The sequence below is a fragment of the Pristis pectinata genome, chromosome 22 (assembly GCF_009764475.1).
Source record: "Pristis pectinata isolate sPriPec2 chromosome 22, sPriPec2.1.pri, whole genome shotgun sequence".
NCBI classification, from domain to species: Eukaryota; Metazoa; Chordata; class Chondrichthyes; order Rhinopristiformes; family Pristidae; genus Pristis; species Pristis pectinata.
The window spans coordinates 27,661,544-27,668,226 of record NC_067426.1 but is presented as its reverse complement, the minus strand read 5'-3'; positions in this window follow the sequence as shown (position 1 = coordinate 27,668,226).

The following is a 6,683-nucleotide window of genomic DNA, read 5'->3' as shown; positions in this document are numbered from 1 at the left end:
ATTAACCATCTTAAAATGGAATGGAATAACTACAAAAGTTTGTAGTTGACATGGATAATATTCAGGCAAGGGCTGACAAGTGGATTATTGGTATTGGTATTGGTTTATTATTGTCACTTGTACCAAGGTACAGTGAAAAACTTGTCTTGCATGCCAATCGTACAGATCAATTCATTACACAGTGCGGTTACACTGAGTTAGTACAGAGTCCATTGAGGTAGTACAGGTAAAAACAATAACAGTACAGAGTAAAGTGTCACAGCTACAGAGAAAGTGCAGTGCAATAAGGTGCGAGGTCACAACAAGGTAAATTGTGAGGTCATAGTCCATCTCATTGTATAAGGGGACCACTTAATGCCACACAAGTACCAAGCCACCACAAGCTCCAATGAGAAAGTGCCTCACCTTCTCTCTTTGATGGCTTTATTGTCACACAATAATGTCCATCTGAAGTAAGGTCAACCTCCAGAATGCAGGTGCTCACCTTAATATCATTAGTAATGTCACAATTACATGACTCTATCAAAGACACCCTGAATGCCTACATCATGAACTTGTTCCAAAAGAACTCCAGTTGTTTGTTTTTAAAGAACACAGAGCTTGTTTGATATCTGCCAGAAAAATTGAAAACTATTATTGCTTTGGGAAAGGTCTGGAAAACCCCTTTATCAGAGGACTGATATTCATCAGATTTTCCTTCCAGTTTCGCATGGTAGTTGACGGTTGACTGTAGTTTACACCCGTAAAGAGTTCTGTGAATGTATCTAGGGCTGCTAATGCAAGGTGTATTTTGCATATCCAGCAACAGAAGGACGCAGCTGTGCATTAGATTCTGGGTAATAAAGAAGGTCACATGTCTGGCAAGACTGCACCATCAACTGCTCAACGTCCTCTGACATTTCTGGGATTTCCTGTCAGACTGTTTGTGCTCCTGGATAAAACCAAACGTAATTGGGTGATAGGGAACATTGGAAGTTTGGAACAGGAACAGGGGAGACATTGTACCTGTTTAGACATTCAATAAAGTCATGTCTAATCTGTTACCCAGCTCCACTTCTCCATTTCTCTTAATACATTGAGTTATCAAACTGCCATCAGTCTCAGATATAAACTGTTAATTGTAAAAGAAAGTTCCAAACTTCTGCAAGCCTTTGCATCGACAAGCATTTCTTCACCTCAATCCTGAAAGTTTGGCTCTATTTCTACTTTTCCCAATCCTACTCTCCCAAGCCAACAGAAAGAGTTCCTCACCCAACTGGATTTCCTCAATATATTGAACATTTTAACCAAATCACCCCAATCTGAATTCCATGGACCATCACCATGGATTCTGTATTCTCTTTGTTTTAACCTGTGGATCTCTGGTGACATTCCTTCAAAATGTTAGCCACTGTTCCCTCAAGGACATTTCCTTCTTAATGTATGGTGCCCAAAACGTTCACACTACTCCAAGTAGAGGCCCGGGCTTTGTAACACAACATCAACCTGAAGAAGAGTCCTGACCCAAAACGCTGACCGCCTGCTTTTCTCTATGGATGCTGCCTGGCGTGCTGAGTTCCTCCAGCATCATCGTGCTTTTCATCCACCCACTATTCTCAAGTCCGAAAGTCAGTCATAGAGACATACAGCAGGGAAACAGGCCCATTGGCCCACCGAGTATGCAATGACATCAACCACACATTTACACTAATCCTACATTAATCCCATTACACTAATCCTACATTAATTCCTCCACTGTCAGGAGAATTCCAAGTGAAAACTGGAGGAACAGCACCTCATCTTCTGTCTCAGAACCTCACAGCCTAACAGCATGAACATTGAATTCTCCCACTTTAGGTAATCCCCACCCCCTTTCCCCACAACCACACCCACCCCCCACTATGCTTCTTCTCTTCTTCCCTTTCCTAGCCTCTATCTCTTTTTTCTACCTTTTTTTCCCCTCTCTCTCCTCACCTTTGACCCATCCCCCGGTGGATCTGCTCTCCCCTCCTCCCCCGCACCTGCCTATCACTGTCTCTTACCTGCATCTACCTATCACCACCCTGTGCCCACCCCACCTCCCCTCTTTTGTCCACCTATCACTGCTCTCCTTTTCTCTCCTATATATTGGGCTTCCCCTTTTCCTATCTTTAGTCCTGAAGAAGCGTCCTGACCCGAAACGTTGACGGCCTGCTTTTCGTCACGGATGCTGCCTGTCCTGTTGAGTTCCTCCAGCATCATGGTGTTTTTCATCTAGATTCCAGCATCTGCGGTCCTTTGTTTCTCTGGTTCTAAAATGTGCTGATTCCCGTAAAAATTTAACACACTGGGACCCTGGTTCTTGAGCTCCCTGTTACACTTACTGGGCTCGCTGGAAAATTTATTATACCACTGTGTAACATCGAAACAATAGTGAATTAAATGTGTGTTGGAATATTAATTTGAATAATATCCGATCATCTGGAAAAAAATACCAGTCCAGCACCACTGAAGTTTCGAGGGTGATGGGTGAACAGGTTTTACTGTATTTATATCATAGAAGGACAAACACACCAGTCTGACTAATCGCAGCTGGTCAAAGCAAGAGTAGGAAAATAAATCTGCAACATCTTCCTATATCTGCTTTCTGATCACTATGCGTTGTCACTTAAGAAAAAGTCACCTTATTCACTTGACCCATTTATACAGTAATTGTTGGCACAGCAATGGAGGGTGACATTTATGTTTTGATGACGTACACAGATCAACTGTACTCAGTCAAACTACAGTCCCCATTGTTCCACACATGTTTACATGAGTGACAAAAAACTTTTGGAATGCAGGCATGATAGTGAACAGAGTTTTATTCCCATGCCCACACTGACATGTCTGTCCTCGGCCTCCTCCACTGCCAGGGTGAGGCTAAACGCAAACGCAAACATATTCCCCCCTTGGTAGTCTGCAACCCGATGGGATGAACATTGAATTCTCCAATTTCAGGTAACCAGCTTCCCTTCTGTCCCTTTTCTCTCTCCTCATGATCGACCCAGTTCCTCCTACACCCACCCCAGACCCCCATCACTCTTTTTTTTTGCCTCCTTCACCCATTCTATCTGCCAACCACCCACACATTCCTTACACTGACTCCCCATCCTCCTCTGGCCCCCGCACCTCGCTTACGGTTCCGTGCTCTCTTTCCTGTCAGATTCCATCATCTGCAGTCTTTTGTCACCTCCAACTAGCACCTCCCAGCCTCTGTTACCACGTCCACTCTTCCCTCCTCCGTCTACCTATCACCCCTCCTCACCCAAATCCACCTATTGCTTGCCAACTCTTGCACCACCCCTTCCCTTCACCTCTTTATACTGGCTAGCTCCCCCCTATCTCTCAGCCCAAATGAAGGATCTCAACCCGAAACGTCGACTGTCCGTTCACCTTCACAGATGCTGCCTGACCCATTGAGTTCCACCAGCATCTAGCTTGTTGCTCCTGATTCTGGCATCTGCAGTCTCTTGTGGCTCCAGCTAAACTCCAGAAGTCAGGTGAGAGTGACTGCCCTTGCATTTGGTCAAATGTGGCATCAAGACACATTTGACCAAATCCACGGTAAAGTGAAGTCAAAGGGCATTGAAGGAAGAACACTCCAGCGGTTGGAGTCATAGCTGACACAAAGGAAGATGGTTGTTGGAGATCAGTCATCACGACTCCAAGACATCACAGCTGAAGTTCCTCAAGGCAGTCTCCTTGGCCCAGCCATGTCTGGGGCTTCTTCAATGACCTTTCTTCCATCATAAGGTCAGAAGTGGGGATATTCGTGGATGATTGCATGATGTTCAGTTTCATTTGCAATTCCTCAGCATAAGAAGTAACCCATGCCTCCAACAAGACCTAGGCAACATTCAAGCATAGGCTGATAATTGGCAAGAAACATTCCAGAAGTGCTAAACAATGACCATATTCAACAAGAGAGTGTAACCACCTATTCTTCGCATTAAATGCTATTACAGTTGTCTAGTCCTCAGATGTTAATATCCTTGGTCACTATTGACCAGAAACTCAAATAAATCAGCCACATAAGTACAATGATACAGGAGCAAGTTAGATCATGACATGTTTTGTACCTCTCTGGTAATTATCAGAATCAAAATCAGAATCAGATTTATTATCACTGAAGTATATGATGTGAAATTTGTTGTTCTGCGGCAGCAGTACCATACAATGACATAAAATTGCTGTAATTACAAAATAAATAAATAGTGCAAAATACAGGAATAACAAGGGTTCATGGACTGATCAGAAATCTGCTGGTGGAGGGGAAGAAGCTGTTTCTGAATCATTAAGTGCGGGTCTTCAGGCTCCTGTACCTCCTCCCTGATGTTAGTAACGAGGAGAAGGCATGTCCCAGATGGTGACGGTCCTTAGTGATGGATGCTGCCTCCTTGAGGCACCAATGGTGGGGAGGGTTGTGCCCATGATGGAGCTGGCTGAGTCTACAACCCTCTGCAGCCTGTTGCAACCCTGGGCATTGAAGCCTCCATACCAGGCTGTGATGCAACCAGTCAGTATGCTCTCCACCATACATCTTTAGAAATTATAATGAAATATCCACAGCTGTAAGTGAACAATCTACGCGCAGCATGGTTTTTTATGCAAACTTATGTTGTACTGATCAGTGTCTGTACCCAAATGAGGAAATTGTGATAAAACACCTACAAATTTTGGTTACCCATTCTGATAAACATTTGTAATGTTCAGGGTGGAAGTTGTCAGGCTCCAGATGTCGGGCAGCAGCTCTGACCCAGGGTCCTACCCAATTCATCTCCTCCTCAAGCATCCCCCAAAATATGCTCAAGAATGCATTTAAGAAATTCTCCTGGCTTGCTTATTTGCATATTGCCTAACACTGGGGGCACAGGGACATGTTATGGATGCTGCATGTAGAGGGCAACGATGACTAAAAATAGGTTGCTGGGAAGGAAAAAACAGTGTGTTTACAAAGTTCTTTCATGGCCTTGGGGTTCCCATGACATATTGCAGCCACATGTCCTTAGACGTAATTATTATTGCACTAGAAGAAACTCAGCAACCAATTTACAGTCAGCAAAGTCTCAAAGGCAGAAATGTGATAGAAATCAGATCATCACTTTCTGGATATTGGGTGAGGGACAAGTAACTGGCAGGAGTCCAGGAAGAACTATTTTTAGCTTCACCTGACAACCTACCCATTCATTGCCACATTCCAAAGTTGTGACCTGCAGTTGTTCAAGGTTTCGTTCTGCAGTAACGTATCATTTTGCTTTCTTAGGCAAAGTCCTGTGACAGTCCTAATGCAAGATGATCACAAAATAGGCAACTGAGGCCAATGCTGGGAAGTCAGCCTGCTGCAATGTCTGCAAGTGCAAATTTAACTGAAGGAGCACCAGGTCTGGGCAATGTCTGACATTTCAGCCGGTGCAATTTGCTGCTCAAAGAACCATGAGTTGTTAACTCTGGTTGGATATACTTCCGGAGATTTCATTGTCTGATCTTCCTCTCCAAGGGGTATAAACAGGCAAACAGCCTGGCTCAGAAGTCATAGAATCATAGATCTGTAGAATCAGAGAATGTTTACAGTATAGGAGAAGGTTTTTTAACTGATCATATCAGTGCTGGCTCTTCCAGAGCAACTCATGCACCATTCCACTAATTCCACCACCTCTCCTTATTCCCCATAGCCAGGGAAACTTTTCTTCCATTTATTTATCCAGTTCCCTCTGGAAGGCCACAGTGGAACCTGCCTAAAGCACATCTACAAGCAGGTTCCAAACATGTGGTGCACAAGAAAAAGCTTTACCTCTGGTCTTTATCAATTCCCTTCCCCTTTGTGTGGCATATCATCATTCCTTCATCCTTACTGGGTCCAAATCCTAAACACTTCCCAATAGCATTGTGGGAATACCTTCACTGGAGAGTCTGAAGGGGTTCTAGATGATAGCTTACCAACACTTTCCCAAGTGCATCAAGTATGATCCACAGCCTTGCCAGTGATGTCCACAGCTCATAAATTAATCAAAAAACTGATCTTCCCATTTCCAATATTTCTTATGACTATGTTCCATTTGTATTGTACTCCTTTCAGGATGTCCCACTGCATTTTACAAGCAATGAAGCACTTCTCATGTCTTGTCACTGATGCAATGGAAGAAATGCAGCAAGGCAATTGTGCACAGCAAGCTCTCACAAGATATAAGATAAGATATTTATTTATTAGTCACACGTACATCGAAACACACAGTGAAATGTGTCTTTTTGTGTTTCTGAGAATGTGCTGGGAGCAGCCCACAAGTGTTGCCACTCTTCCAGCGCCAACATAGCATGCCCACAACTCCTAACCCGTACGTCTTTGGAATGTGGGAGGAAACCGGAGCACCGGGAGGAAACCCATGCAGCCACGGGGAGAACATACAAACTCCTTACAGGCAGCAGCGGGAATTGAACCCAGGGCACTGCCACTGTAATAGCATTATGCCAACTGCTATGCAACAGCAACCTGATCACCTCCTACAGCAACGTTGAATGAAGGTTAAATATTGAGCAGAGCATGGAAGATAACTGCCACAGAACTGTGTGGTGGGATAAATCCTCCCTAGAGGAGAAACAGGAAGGCACTGCCACGTCGTTGGAATGCCAGGCTACATTTTTGTGGACTGCAGATGCTTGAATCTGGAGCAACACGAAAGGGCGCT